At 45.7% G+C, this 16,022-nt stretch overlaps 1 pseudogene; it reads right to left on the bottom strand.

Moving 5' to 3' along the window:
* Positions 1 to 2,071: 2,071 nt before the first annotated feature.
* On the bottom strand, positions 2,072 to 15,422 carry LOC119226179 (lysosome membrane protein 2-like; annotated as a pseudogene).
* Positions 15,423 to 16,022: the final 600 nt, after the last annotated feature.

Here is a 16,022-nt window from a genome sequence, read left to right as displayed (position 1 = left end):
GGCCAGACCAGTAAATTCATAGCATAGTAACGCATAACTATTACATAATAATAATACATAACTATTCATTTATGTTATTTGAATTGCTCTGTTCAACCTCTCCTCCTTTATTCGGTCTTGGGATCCCGGCAAAGTTGCCAGAAAGACATACTATTTTTAGTTTTAGTTAGAACTTTTTTGACATGCATTTTGTAGTTAATGGCAATGTGTCTGGCCCTATCGGGTTTGGAATGTTTGACTGCCCTGCTATGAAACAAAAAACACAGCCTAAGCACACCGCGCAATGCCATACAATTGTTAATAATGCAGACATCCAGTAACAGTCCTTTAAACATTAAAATACATCCAGACTCAGCGTTTGGTAGCATCACAACATGTTTGTTGTTGGAGAGCAATGCGGTTGAGAGCGTACCCCTGTTTCTTTCCTTTCGTCAGATGTTTATACCATGCATATTTTTGGAGAATTCTAAATTTCCACGATGAATGACACAATGTCAAGGTAAAAATGATGTAGAGACGCATTTTCTGAAACTACTTTTATTTTTGTGTATGCAGTAAAAATAGCATTAACAGTCTGTGTTTCAAAACTATGGGCAACAAAAGAATACATAGTTATAGCTGTAACAATGATTTCAGAAAGTACAGTCTGTGATCAGAGTATGACACAAAGTAACCAGTGTTCAATCCATATGGTGCGGTTTGTGTTTTGGTTTTATCCAACAAAACCAAAAAAAAATCACCATTCTAATATTGCGTGGTATTGTATTTTTTTATCTTTATATATTAATTCACCCCTTGAATTGTTATCGGGTTTTCTTATTGAACTAGACTCATTAAAGTATACAAATAGTAAAATCAAATGAGGAATCTCAAAATGAAACTTGTTAAAGCTTCCCCACTATTGTCTGATATATTGATTGCTGATTACTACAGTGCATGTAACTCATTCTTCCTTAAACTGTTACAACTAAGAATAAGAGCAGTAATACAAGCTGGGCTCAACACAGATAAAAGTATGTAATTCTGCAGCATTCACAACATTACATTCAATGGACCTGAAATCGGACAATTTAACCAGCCATGAGTGTGAAAGTTTGACCCTACCGGCAAGAAACAACTATTAAACCCCCATGGTTTAATGTTCACTTTTGTTTTGGTATTTAGATGTAAAAGATGTACATGAGAGTAGATTTGTTGGTGTGACATGGCATTATGTTCACAAAATAAGAGAAAAAAACTAAATAATTGCAGAAACATTGATTCCTTTAAGAGCATAACTTCATATTTGACCTTCATTTTTTCAGGAATCAGGAATCATTGCAATGGTTAGACACTACACAATAAATCCTTCACACCATTAAATGGTAATAAGCTGAATTACATTTTCATACGGTGGTGAGTTAATCAAAGCAGTTATACAGGGTAAAATACTGTCAACATACAGCTTCTGTACTGTATGACAAATACTGTCATACGGTACTCGGCTTCAAAAGGCCAATAAAGGTGTCACTCATCACGGCACCAGGGGACACGTGTGACGCTCTAAACAATTCTGCATTGACATTTACAACAGATCAACAGGACTTCTTATTTTTACAAAAAATTAAAAACATTCAGTGTTTTGCCTTATATTCATTCCCGTCACACACGGAGAGGAATGTAAACAGTTCAACACACCTTGCACTGTGTATGTACAACAAAATATACTCTGACGGTTTCCATGGCGCCGTGCTAATGGCGTCCACAGATGTCCCTCTAAGTACGGTGCACGAGTAGAAAACTATGACGAGCCATTTAGTTTGGGATGAAATGCGAATGACACGCAGCAATACTGAATGGATTTAAACGTCTTCACAAAGACGAGGCGTGGCGCATGTGTATATCGCTTTGCTGCTTTTTCTTTAATAGTGGTTCATAGTATTAAAGCGGAGGCCCCCTGAGAGTGGCGTATCATATCTTTAAAAAAAAATTAAAAAACCTCACAGTGAATGGACTCCTCTACTGTGGTACGAGAGAATGAGGCGAGGCCCTAGCTCTGAAATCTAATTTATTCCACACCTTTTGTTAGAGGGCCCGCAGCTCTCAGCCAATGATTTAACTAAAAAAAAACAAAAAGTAGCCCTTCACACGCTATGTGTTTCTCAGCACAAATGTCAAACCTTTTCTCTGAATTCAGCACGTACTGCATGCTCGACGTTAGGTAGTCCTCCACGGCTAAAATGAACCACACAACAACAACAAAAAAGTTTTCCCTCCTCAATTCCTCCACCCCCGAAAGATTTCCATTCATAAAGGAGGCATTGATCACTTCCCACCCCTCTCCTGAAAACCCGAATCCCCGTGTGAAGCTCTGAAGGTCGCCAACGTCCAGGACCCTCGTCGCCGTTCCCCCGCCTCCTCAAGCCTGCGGGTCGCCTTTTGGTGTCAAAGAGATGTAGGTCCCATTTTTAGGGTCATCCTTTTCCTTGTCACTGACTGGAGAGTAAGAAGTGTCCTCTTCGTTGGAGGTCTGGTCGGGGATGGAGATGCAAAAAAAAAATTTGGTAATTTTGAACTCGTCATCTCACATTGATGATACTCTCTAAATTACTTTAATATTTTATTCTTGAATTATGTTAATGTGTTAAAAAAACCAAACAATACGTTCCTAACATATGGGATTAAATGGAGATCGAATAGAGCGGACTCAACGTGGAATATCACATAAAGGAACAGAAACAGACTTACAGAATATAGAGGCTTGGCAAACACAGTGCGCTTAACTTCGTTCTGCACAAAGACACACAGCAATAGACACAAGCAAAGTGCGATTAGTGTCCCGAGTCACGAATCGACACAACGACTCGCTGAGACGAGGAGAGAAAATTGCAAGCAGTCGGGGGAAAACAGGTGAGCGGCGTCCGTCGCACCTTCTGTTTGCGCGCTCGGAAAAGGAGGAGGATGAACACCAAGAGCGTGATGCCGCCCAGCCCCACGATGAGGAGCGGGAAGTTGGACACTACGGTGACGATCAGCAGCAGCTTGTGCACTCTGGCCGCGGAAACGTCGTCAATCACCACGCTCTGCGCATCACAAGACATGAAAGGTACATTATTATACATTTATTTATCACTGGTGGCGGGTTCAGCGTCTCCTAGAGGTTTAGTCCTGACTCGTCTTGTTTTAAATTTGGTTCCCTTTACAACAAAAAAAATCCAAAAAAAGGCTTTGCGGGTCATTTTGGAAGGAAAAAACGTACATTGCTTTGTTTATAATATTCGTGAAGACGTGAGACTCGTAAAGTGTCAGCACTTCATACTGTTTCTTACCTCGTTGATGAACATGATGGGAAAGATGGTCTCATTCAGGACTCTAGTTTTCCTGTTGTGAGCAAAATGGAGAGAGAGTGAAGCGACCACACATGCGGCACAGACACACACACACACACACACACATCGGTCCTATGGAATAGCGTTCGGATGCTCACGGGAAACCAGAGATTCTTTCGATCAACATGTTGATCTGTGCTCTCTTGTTTGCACGAACAATCACCCCCGTGGTCTGCAGGAAAAAAACAAAATATCGTGTTAATAGTGTTAAGTAAACGGTTTTATCACCAGAACAGACCAAACAAAATGATATCTATGACGTGGTTTTAGTTGGAGTAACAGGCCGCTGTTCCTCTTCTGTACCACTAGGTGGTGTAGTAGGACGTCTTAATGAAGCACGGCATTCCAGTGCACATGGTTGAAGGAAACTTTCTGGATGTGAAGCTGATGAGCCTGTGTGCTCACCGGGTTCAGGTCCAGGAAAGTTTGGTGATGCTCTGTTTTCGGGGACATCCCTCCGATGGCGGCCACGTATTTATGGTCGGCCAGGTGAAAATGGGGGAAGGACGCGACCACCGGGGCACCTGGGTGAGGAGAGCAGAGGATTCAGGTTAAGTTCAGCAGAGCCACAATCAGCACAATGAGTCCCTCTACTCTGACACAAATATGTTCTCATGTCGCCGATGTGAAATATGACAAATGATGTGCCTCATCTGGGAATTAATGATGATTAAACGCAACTTTTAACATATCCGTCCATAACAAGCTTTTACTCATTAATTCAACCCAATTAACCCAATTCATTCATGATAATATTTATTTTCAAGATCCTCAGTCCTCACGTAAGCGACAGGCAACGTTAAAATGGCCTTTAACAAAAAAACACTGTATCGTAAAGGAGTTATTTAGATGAGAATTTTATTATTTTATAAAAAACTGATTTGTGCAGAGAGATGTGTTGTTGGGGTTGAACTACGCTTACTGGGGCTAAAGGCTGAGGACACTCAGGGGGCCAAACTTCCTGTGTGCAAGATTCACATGTGATGAAGCCAACAGACAATGAGTAAGTAGGTGAAAGTGAGTTGTTTTTTTTTTTGCTTTTCAGCAGATTATTTCCAAGCTCAGTAAAAAGGGAAGGGTGACTAAAGCGACGCGTTATTTAAAAGATCACGGTGTTTCCCCAAATTATAAGTTCTTGTCAGCAATAAGAACACAACATTAAAAAACCCCACTGTATCTTAAAGGAGTTATTTCGATGAGAATATTATTGTTTTATAATAAATACACTGATTTGTGCAGAGAGGTTATCTAATGTCAGATAAGAAGGTAAAAAGATAAAGATCGAAGCCTCTCGTGAAACCAAACAATCAACAATCGAGGAAGCAAAAACAACGTTCTTATCAAATATCACGTACATTTATAAAAGAGTCCTCAAGGGAAGCTAATGAGATATAATCTGACCTCCGCCTCAGGAAAGGCAACATGTTTCTCAGGGTCAATTTCCCAAAGAAAACAAACAATAGAAACACCAAAGGAACATCACCCGTTAATAGAACAAATTATGGGCAGCATCTAAAATCCAGATGAAGACTCTCGTTGCTCTGTTCCTTCCTCATATTGTAAACAGGAGACACAATACGGCCTCGGTCACAGATGAGGAAATGTGCACTCGTGGAGGTCACTGGCGGCGAGCCTCCACCTGCGCAGCGCTGGGCCCGAGTCGCTCTGTCGCCGCCTCGCCAGCAACAACAAAGTCAAACGGTTGCACAGCACGAGGTGCTGGAGAAGTGGGACAGAGGTGACGGTTTTCCTGCACTTGTGTTTGGCAACGCGCGTTTGCCAAGATCATCCGAGAGCCGCTGTCACCTGAGAGGCGGTTCCCGTGACAACCGACAAGGTCACTGAAGCCGACCACACACACGCGCGCGCACTCGCACACACACACATGTTTGCGTTGGTATACTTTGCAAACATGGTGAGTGCAACTTAATGAGTGTGTTCATTCCTTAACAGCTGACCTTAAGCTTCTCTCTTAAATGCTTTTTGCCGGCCACGCGTGTGCCACGACCTCAGAGAGTGTTGTGTATTATGCACGCTTTAACGTTTATGTGAACAGCAGGTAGGTGTTTAGGGGAAGAACATATGCACAATATTCTATCATCTCAACCCTCCCAGCAACAATCTAACTGACACAAGAAAAACAAGATGTTCCCTGTTGCTAAAAACCGCTCCAAAAAGGTTACAAGTATCCGCGTGGCGCGACTGAAAGGAACACAGAGTAATAAATGCTTTCAGTCGGAACTGGAAACATGGTAAGTCATTAATATGTTAACCACGTCACAACACTCCTCTTGTTCCTTCACAGGGAATGATAATGTTTAACATTTTTTTTAAATGTTCTGCGGCACTAAGGCCCTAAACCCCCCCCCCCCCCCCCCCCCCCCCCCCCCGAGCTACTGGGCCAGTCACGGTCAGATGGCGCCTGAAGTGTTGAGAGGGCCGTCACTTAGAGGCCATTAGTGCTGGTGAAAGTAGGAAGCAAAAGAAAAGGAGGACTGGTAGCGCCTGAGTGGAAAATAAAATGTGAACAAGGTGACGGAGAGCAAAGATGGGACCTCGTCCATACGAAGGAACGAGTTTTTCCTAACGAGAGGCGAAGACCAGGCCCGCGGGAGCAGAAGGGGACACTCACCGTTGCGACAGGGACTGACTTTGAGCAGCCGGTGCCCAGGCACTCTTTGGGGCTGACGCAGAACCCCCTCGTTGGCCGGGTTCTCCTCCTTGCTGGCAAACACGGAGCGCGGCGGCGTGAAGCGGTACGCCGGGATCCCCTTCACCTCGACGTCTTTCTCGAACTCCATGTGGATCGACCTGCAGAGCAAAAGCGAGACTTCGTTCCTCCTTCCCTTTCGTACCGTATTATCATTTCAATTTTGCGCTGAGCATTTGTTGCGTTATGAGCATTCTCAATTAAGACTGGAAAAAAATGTATTAGTTAAGATAAAATCATTAAAAAAAAAAGCCTCATTTTCTAATCGGGCGTGGGACAAATCGTACATTATATTCAAAGGGTTGTTGTGTTGTTACAGCCGCTGAGAGAATTGCGCCATCTGAGCACGTCACCCTCGCGCTGTCTGTCTGTCTGCGGTCGATGCTCCTTCGAGGGAATCCCGACGATTCTCACGGAGAACAAAGGCTTCCATACAGTGTCTGCCAGCTGGCCTTTGCCACCCGGCCCACCGATGGTGCAACAATGCCGCAGAGACCTTTCCCTCGACCCGGGCGAGAGAAGCCAAGTAAAGAGCCATACGTGTTTCCTCACGGCCAAAGCCTGGGCTGGTCCTGAGAGGAATTCATTTTCAAATGAATGCAGCTGAGATAATGGTCTTGTTTGTGCGTCCATCTCCCATCGGTGTGTGCGGGCCGACGCTGGACGACAGTGTGTGTGTGTGAGATCGTATTCTGGCCATAAAAACATCGAAAGGGAATGGAAGCGATGGGGGGATTGTTAGAAAAGCGGGAAAATCCGCTTTCTTTTCAAACAAATCCCAACTTTTCATCATATTCGTCATATTAACTCGTGTCGCCTGTGTCATATTGTTTCAATTTTCGTTGCTATTTGTTGCATGTTCATGGCGCTCTGCCGGGTTGAGCGTGTATGTTTTGAACAACAATATTTAACATGAAATTCCACAGTACAGCTGTCCTCCCAAAGGCAAGCTGGTATTTATCTGAACCAAAGGGATCACGACCCCGTCAGATCCCACAAGGGACTTTTTATTTTTTCATTCGTTCAGATCAGTCCCAGATGCCATTTGACCCAACGCATGTTTTCAGACAAAAAATGGTTTTGAACTGCGCTTACTGGTTCTAAAGGCTGAGGACACTCCGTTAATCTCGCACACAAGAAGTTTGGCTTCCTGTGATGAAGTGTTTTTTTTTTTTTTTTTTTGGTCACCAACAAATTATTTCCACGCTCAGTAAAAAGGGAAGGGTGACTAAAGCGACGCGTTATTTAAAAGGTCGCCGTTTTTTCCCTGAATTATAAGTTCTCGTCAGCGATTAGAGCTCCAGAACCTCTCCTCAGTCAGTCACTGTTTTGAGGCCGTTCCAAAAGCATCTCGATTCGGACAGGCTCCAGAAGTATGTGCTGTTTCAAAAGAAGAAATACTGGACACGTCACGCCGACATTTCTGAGAAGAAAGACGAAACATTTGGCTACATTTATAAAGCTCATTTTACAAGGCATAAATAACCTTGTTTTTTTTCTCCAGCTGGTGAAGAACAGCAACAGATGCCCATGCTGGAAAAAGCACTACTTCAATACTCGGGGTTAACCTTAAGCTTAATTGCTTTAAGGAAGTTCCATTCTTCATTTCTCTCATTTTTCCTTCCCCTTCCTCAATCACCCTAACCCTCCAAACCCATTAGACCAACATTCCTCCGACCGCAACCTTTCCACAATGTGTTTCCTGAAAACTACCATGTCAAGTCTTTTTCCAAAAAAAAGTCCTCGCGGCACGAAGGCCGTGTAGAGTTCAGAGTGAGAAAACAGATGGCGCTGCTTGTGAGTGAAGGGTCGACATGTTAGCCATGCGCGGGATTTTCCGGGGTCGGCTCGTTTTCGTGAAGCCGGGGGCCGCTGCGGCGGCGTACCTGCAGAGGTCGGGGGTGAATATGTAGATGCGCTCGTTCCTGTCGAGCAGCGGGTGGAAGGCACTTCCGTCCGATCCGTTGATGCTATTGCTTTGGTTGGACGTCCAGAAGGTCAGCGTACTGGAGAACGACGGCACAAACAGTCACAAACACGAGCAAAATGACAAGTTTTTTTTTAACTTTGAATCAACACAAGACAGAATCAAAGCAACATTCGTTTAATCTTGGGTGGAATAAAAAGCCTACTTTCAATGCCAACACCACTGTTATCTCCATCTTAATAGCATGCTTTACAAAAACATGTTTTGATGAACAAACACGGGGCTATCGTAAAATCCCCCGTCGGAAAGAACGGTTTCTCCCTCCCCCCCTCCCCCCCCCCGGAGTAAGAAATGCAATTAGAGGCTGCAAACTGAAGCCGAGACACAACGGGATAAGAAAGGTCGCCGCAAAGACGAGCAAGAGAGCGAGCTCACCTTTGACCTTTCCATGTGTCCACGCGGCCGTAGTCCATAGAGTTCTCCTTCCCGGTGTGGTAGACAAACTCCCCGGAGTCAGTTCCGTTTTTCTAAATAGATCCAAAGGTTTAAGTCAAACAAATGCGTTTTGAGAGCTGGCTGGTTTCCAGGGAAAACCTAATCCATCAAAAAAGGAACAATGGATCTTTGACGTTTTCATCGTAATCTATCGCATCCGCTTTGATTATTTGTGGACATGTACGTGCCTTGTGCATCAGACCAAAGACCTTGTCCACATCCGGACTTCTGGCAGCCACGCGGGCCAGCAGGGGATCCTCGTAGCCCCACAGCAATTCATCCACCGTGCGAGTGGTGAAGATACCGGAACCGACCGAGTTCATCATGATGGCCGCCATGGAGGTCTTCCAGAAGTTCCCTTTCACCTTGTTCATGACAGCCTGGACAGACAGGGCACGAGATGTGGGGACGTAAAGGAAAAGAAAAGCGGCATGAGGAAGAGGTCGGTGGATGGAGCAAGCAATAAATTAAGGGTAGAAGTCGTAGAAGTTATAGTTATTATAGTTATAGTCCATCACTCACCCAAGCAGGGATGTTGACGGTATTAATGGTATCCTCAGCCGGGTCGCCCACTGACTTCTCTCTCTCAAACACAAACGTCTTGAAGTTGTATGCGGACACCATCTTGTTATTGTCCAACATGCTCACGTTGTCCTTAAACCGGTACTCCCTGTGCGGAAACACCAACAAACAAACATGAACGACGCTTTCTGGACTTGTTCCAGTTACGCATTTGCTTCTCAGAGAAGTTAATAACTCAAAAAGCATTGCATGGAATTCAACACAACTTCTTTTTTTCTTTTTTTTTCAATGCGACATCTGTTCGAACATTCAGTAACCCTTTTTTTGTTTGTTAACCCACCAGTGGACCTTGATATTTATTTTGGTGGGTGTTTTACAAGTGATTCAAAACATAGCTCATAGACTATGAACAGCAGTGCAGTGTGGTTCAAATCAATTCCACATGTCGGGGTCTTGGTCCGCGTGTATTTGGAGAGTAAAAAAAAAGAAGCCGTGTTCCCCCTGTAGCCGTGCTGCAGATATCACATGGTTATTAAAACCTTGTGCTGCATGGGCTGAGCCTCTTGGTTAAGCTGCTTAATGAGACGGATTCTTTGTTTTTTCAGCTGAGCTGTACCAGCGAATGTTGGGTTAAAGCGTATCGCCGGTGCCCGCTTCGCACCTTCCAGGTTTTTCCAGGATGTTTTGCTGGAAGTGGTTTAATGTGTCCGCTGCACAATGTGCCCAACGTCGTTCCTGATGTGTTCTGGCAGCCTACCTGTATGTGTAGGGTCCGACCTGCGTGACCTGTGGCTTGGCCCCTGCGAGGAATGCATCCTCGTTGGTCAAATTGAAGAAGAAATACTCCATGTAGACCGGAGGGGGGGGGCTCTTCCACGACTCAAACACACGGCTCCCCTCGACCAAAACAATCTCCTGTGGGGGGGGGACAAAAAGTGCACGCGTCACATGAGTAATTCACACTTTTCTGTTTCAGAATAATGCACTGACTTTCCTTTGCGAGCAGATGCATCTGATGCGAGATGTGCAGAAGTTTCTGCATTCTCAAAAGACATGTTTTTGATGCAGTACCTTTCGGTCCGTAGTAAAAGCAAACCCCCCGAGAACAAAAACATCCTGGGAGGGGAGAGGGGGGCGGGGGGGGCAGCTGCCGTCTGAGCGTCAGGCAACAACACACATGAATGGTATTAAGGGAGAGCCGCTCTCGGCTCTCCATTGTCAGCGGTTGCCCCTGACGACGGGCACCTCGGGGGAGGGGGGGGGGGGGGGTAGAGCTGGGGCCCGACACGTCATGTGATGCACGGGGCTGGATGCCCCGATTGTTGCGGCCCTAATGATCTTAGCCGCATTCCTGAGGACTGGGCCGCAGAGGGGCAGGACACCAGGACAATAAGAAGACCCCGTTGAGCATCCTGCTTCTTCTCACAGTGAACCCGATCCTCTCTCACAGCAGAGATCGGCGCCCTGCCTTCACTGTAGGAACCTTTTTGAGGAACTGGAAGACGCGAGGAGCGAGGGGAGAAGGAAGGGGCGAGACGGGGGGGGGGGGGGGGGATTAGTGTGTTTCTTTTGACAACACATCCAGAGGAAATCTCACCTGGCGCTAATTGTGCCGGCTTTGTTTAAAAGTTAAAAGCTGTGCTACAGGATGAGATAAGCCCCAAAAATCCCACTATTTCAGGGGAGCACAGGTCCCCAGCCCTCCCCCCTCCCCCCTTCCCCCCCACTTCTCTTTTGGGGTCCCATCTACTTGTTGCGGGACAACAGTTTAGCTGAGTAGCCAAGCACAATAAAGCTGTCCCCTCCGATTGAGGAAGGGGGAGTCGCGGGGTCTTTCTGTGTCGTCCTTTCATGCTTCGAACAATCGTTATGGTAACTCTCTCTCAGCGTGCCGCGCGGAGCACAGCGGGGAAAAACAGGAACAGGGACCCTCTCATCTCAGCGCTACCACCACACCGCTCCCTTTTTTGAAGACGCGTGTAGCAGGTGAATACACAAATACTATAATAATAATACAGATGGCGCTTTGATGTCCAGGCAGGTCAAATAGACGCGAATAACCCCGGGCACAGCAAGAAGCGCGTCATCGCCCCCCCCCCCTCCCACCACGGGTTTTGCCTCGACTCCCGAACGGAGCTCTGCCAGCTGAAGTCCAGTCCTGCTGTTTTTACCGATCCCATCAAAGTCCTAATGGCAGCGAGGCCCCCATTCAACCGGGGCTCTGGTTTGCAGAGGAAAAGATAAGTAACCCATGAAGAATACCAATGACTTCCTTCCTTAATGAATTTGTGTCTGGGGGAGTACACTTGTTGACGCTGAAAAATGGCAAAATGGGATTTGCTGGAGGTACTCTGGTGGGAAGGTGATCCTCTGACTTTTCCCCCAGTGTCCCTTTGAGCATGTTAGCATCTCGTCGGTGGTATTCCGCTCAAAGCACCGCGGCGTCTAAGAGCAGAGCCTCGCAGAGCAGCTGGAATAGCTTTGGACTTTTAGTGTCTGTTTTTGTAAAGTCTGTGGGGCCTCGGCCCAGAGTCACATATCTTCACCACCACCGGCCATGGAAACACTAGCCCCCTCAGCATAAAACAAAAAAAACGCAGCAGACTGCGAAGCAAGGGGTTGCTAGGCGCCACGCGTAGTCCGATGTAAAATGACCAATCAGCGACCATTACCCCATCAGCAGGTCCTCGCCTGCTGACCCCCGGGTTGACTCAAATGGAAGCTGAAGGACTGCCAGCCGCGCCAAGTTTCCCAATAAACCCGAGCAGTGTGAAAGAGGCTTAGCACATGCACAGAGTCTGCAGGGTATGCGCGGTATGCGCTCCTCCTTGCTGGCGCAATTCGGGGTAAGGAGGCAACTTGACACGCCTGAAAAAACTCGAGACAGTAGATGTATGTCTTTCGGGAGAGCGGCGCCATGTGTTACTCCCGCACACATCTCTTGGCTTGTTCTGATTCTCTCTCTCTCTCTCTCTCTCTCAGCGTGTGGTAAGCATGAATTTGACGGAGTCCAAACCTTTACAAACAGGAGACGCAGTGATCTTCTTTCAAGTCGTCAACGCCTTAAACGCGTGAGGCGTATTCCCGGATCATCGACGTGCGTATATGGATGCATGGTTGGTTTACTGTGGCTCTGGGACGTTAACAGTCTGGGTCTATAGCCAGCAGGTATTATCACTTAGTGAATAGATGCTTACACACGATGCTTAGAACTAACTGTGGACAAGCTCTGGCACCAGAGGTCTCCATAAACAACAAAGAGATGTGACACGAAGAGATATTGACCATGAATCTTTGTAGACAAGAAGAGCGTATTTCATCAGTAACTGACTCGCCTTCCAGTAAATATTGAACATGTCGAGATTGTTATTAAATAGGATTTACCAGTCAGTGATTATCTGTTTTATGAATTACTCCAACTGTTGGGAAGTCAAGTGTGTCTATTTGTTCATCCATTGGTGGCTCAAAATGCTGCAGAAAATTAAATTAATTGCATACATGTGTTTAAATTGTGAAATGACACCAATCCATCTGTTGACTTTAAAATGTGAGCACATCTGTGACCAACATCAGCCCTGTACAGTCTTATCTCTGGCCAATAATTAACTAACAGGATCTGTTCTGCACATCCTGTCTCAGACGCCATTAAAAGTCAAATAAAATGTCAGTTTGAATATTATACATACATATATCCAGCAAGAGGAGCAACTCCCAGCGTTAGAAAGTCTTGTGGACTTCACACATCCAATGACCTCTAAAGTCAACACTGAGCCTCTCGGGAAGAGGTCACCTGATACCGTGTGTGGGGAGGCACGTTGGATGTGAAAATAAGGATTAAGGTGTGGCATTTGATAACAGTGAGTTTGTTATCCTGGCAAAGTGAACCTTGTGGGAGTGCGTTGAACCAACGCAATAATGAAAGTCACTGGTGCAGCGCGCACCAATCAAAAAACGACTTCCCAGAAGACACTGGGCTCCGTTGGTTTTCCTAACAGTCAGTTCGTTTTGACCACTGCGGTTGTAAAGTGTCGTTTGCGGGCATTGACCTTATAATGTGGCTTGAAGTTATAACATGAGACTGGCAGAGTGTCCACTCCCGCCCGTAGGTGGATTTTCTGTAAGGGAAAGGTTCGTTTGTGACTTTAAATGAGGCGTTAGCAGGTTTACGTCTACCCAGTGGCAGCCATGAGCTGCGGTTCAATGAGCCGTGCTCGACATGCGGCCCCACCCTGCAGCTGAAGTGTATAAATATCGAACGTTTCACATCCTCCAAATTGAACCGAAGTGCACCGAATGTCGCCCTGCACATCGCAGCAGTGCAGCAACCAAGTGTGTGTTGAGAGAAATGAGCTGAAAGGTTTGAATCCTGCAGCTGATGCGATCAACTAACTGATGTTTGTGTTTAGTGCGTGACAATAAAAGTGTTTCTATGTGTGTCTGTTGACTCCTCAGTCTCTGGGATTGAAGATCTAAGAAGTCCTTAAACTGCAGAGCTGTGAAAGGCATTGGTACAGATGTTTACTTATAATTTAAATATCTCTTTCCTATCAGTTTAAATGATAATGAAAAAGGATACACCCACCTCCCTTCCTCCCACAAGCTACAATGTCAATGTTTCATGTTTGTTTTCCTCAGAATCTGTTAACAATCTTGACTACATAAGTGGAAAACACTTCTTATCAGCGGCGACTAATGGTGAAAAACAACTTTTTCTGATTAAATTACTGAAATATTAGGGACCAAAAAAAAAGAATCAAAGAATGGATACAAAAAAAAACACATCATTGCACCATATTAAGAAAAAAGCCAAAAACTAATTTGACAATCTGCTGAAATGCAGAAAAAGAAATGTTGAGCAACAGCAATCAACTAAACTGTTGACAAAAATGTGAGGGTATCTTCCTTCAATGTGAGTATTTCATATTGGAAACAGATGGTCAGACAACGCCTTTGACTCAGAGAAGCTCTTACATTCGTCCTCCCCATCCTCTCCTCTCTAACGATCATTATTGCTGCCTCGTCACAGTGAGGCTTTCTGAGCGAATACACTCCAGCGAGTAATGTGCACCAAGCGGCTTGATTGAACTCCAACGTGCCGATTTTGCTCTCAGCAGCAGGCCTGTGATACATAAATACCGACCAATAACAAACACAAGCCATGGCGACTCAGCCCTTACTTATTCTTAGCTGTGGAATTTGCCTTTGAACCATCGGGTGTCATTGTGTCCAGTATTGCAGGCTGAATGTATAGAGGAGGGGGGAGGGGGGGGGGGGGGCATCTGCACAATGTGTGCTAATAGAAAGGAAATGTAGCACTGCAAACTGTGGGGAAGATATAAAAGTGCTGATTGCAGAGTGGAGTCTAATAAACCCATAATAACTCATCGTCCATCAATACATTTAGAGGAAACAAAGAATGTGTCACTGTCCAATTTCACCAAAGTGAAAAACGACACGCTCTGTGCTCCATTGAGAGCAACCGGTACATGTATTACATATACATGATGTTATAATACAAAATACAAATACAAAAAACAACAGAGAACGCACCAAGCGAATGCCCGTTCCCCAGTGTGACGTCATTCATCTGTAATGTCTAAAGATAAAGGCTGAATACAAACATGGTCATGAACTTTAACCCGCTGGAGTTTAACCAGCAGAAGAGGGTTTGCAATGGAGTGAGGAACCAATCGCTGCCACACAACATCTCGCATCAACTTCCACACACTCTTTCACTTTTTTCACTGCAGCAACCGCACACGCAAAAAAAAAAACCCCAACCAAACGCAGTCATGACACGCGCGCGTGCTTTCATAAAGTTCCCGAGGAGGAAAGTTTGTTTGTGTTTTACCTTTTTGAGGCGGTTGTGCATGAACGTGCGGAACACCTGAGCCACCACTAAACCAATCCCGACGACCAGCAGGGAGGCGCAGGCGATCCCCGCCGCGTAGATCGCGCACGACCTCCGCGTCATGTTTGGCACAGAGAAGGCCGAGCGCGTGCCCTCTCACGGGTGGAGTTGACGGAGACGTCAATGCCGAGGGAAGTTGACGTTGCACGCCTCGCGCGGAGCTCAAGCGCGTGCGTTTCCCTGCTTTGGTCTTGCAGAGACGGAGGTGGAGATGTTCCGCTGCTCCTCTCAGGAGGTTCCGAGCCACTGAGCGGACGGAGGTGGAGATGTTCCGCTGCTCCTCTCAGGAGGTTCCGAGCCACTGAGCGGACGGAGGTGGAGATGTTCCGCTGCTCCTCTCAGGAGGTTCCGAGCCACTGAGCGGACGGAGGTGGAGATGTTCCGCTGCTCCTCTCAGGAGGTTCCGAGCCACTGAGCGGAAGGCGGTGCGCTTAAAAGTTAACGATGAAGCGGCTTCACTTCGAGGCGCACTCACTGAGGACTCCCTCCGCCACGCGGTATTTGTAGCAGGCTGCAAACCATCTCACGTCCCTCCGTGCGAGGAGAGCGCTGATTGGTCGTCACGGACCCCCCCCCCCCCCCCTCTGTACCCCCATCACCCACCCACACAACTTTGCGTTTAGTTTTATTTATCTCTACGTATGCACGCGCATAAGGTGAAGTTGGCATATAAATACTCAGATAACACAGTTACAGCACTCATACTTTGACTTTCACAGTTGACCTAGTAATAACTTACAATAATTAATTACAACATGCATTATCCAATCACTTGTTTGATCTACCTTATACTTAACAGTTTACTGTGTCGAAATCATCATCATGTTGTTATTAAATTGTTAAATGATATGAAAATAAAAACTGTCTCTGAAATATAGTCAAGTAGAGGTAAAAAGTCGCATGATATCGGAATGATAACAATTAACTCACCATTAAAGGATGAATAGAATACTTAAAAGCATTTAACTTAAAGTAAAGTGGTAATAAAACACCCCCAAAAAAAGATTTACAAACAAAAAAAATACCCAAACATATGAACAATAGAAATACACATGAAATGAAACACTGAATCAGCGTAGCCTTATACAA

Source organism: Pungitius pungitius, chromosome 18 (genome assembly GCF_949316345.1).
Source record: "Pungitius pungitius chromosome 18, fPunPun2.1, whole genome shotgun sequence".
Lineage (NCBI taxonomy): Eukaryota > Metazoa > Chordata > Actinopteri > Perciformes > Gasterosteidae > Pungitius > Pungitius pungitius.
This window is presented reverse-complemented; position numbering and strand designations above follow the sequence as displayed.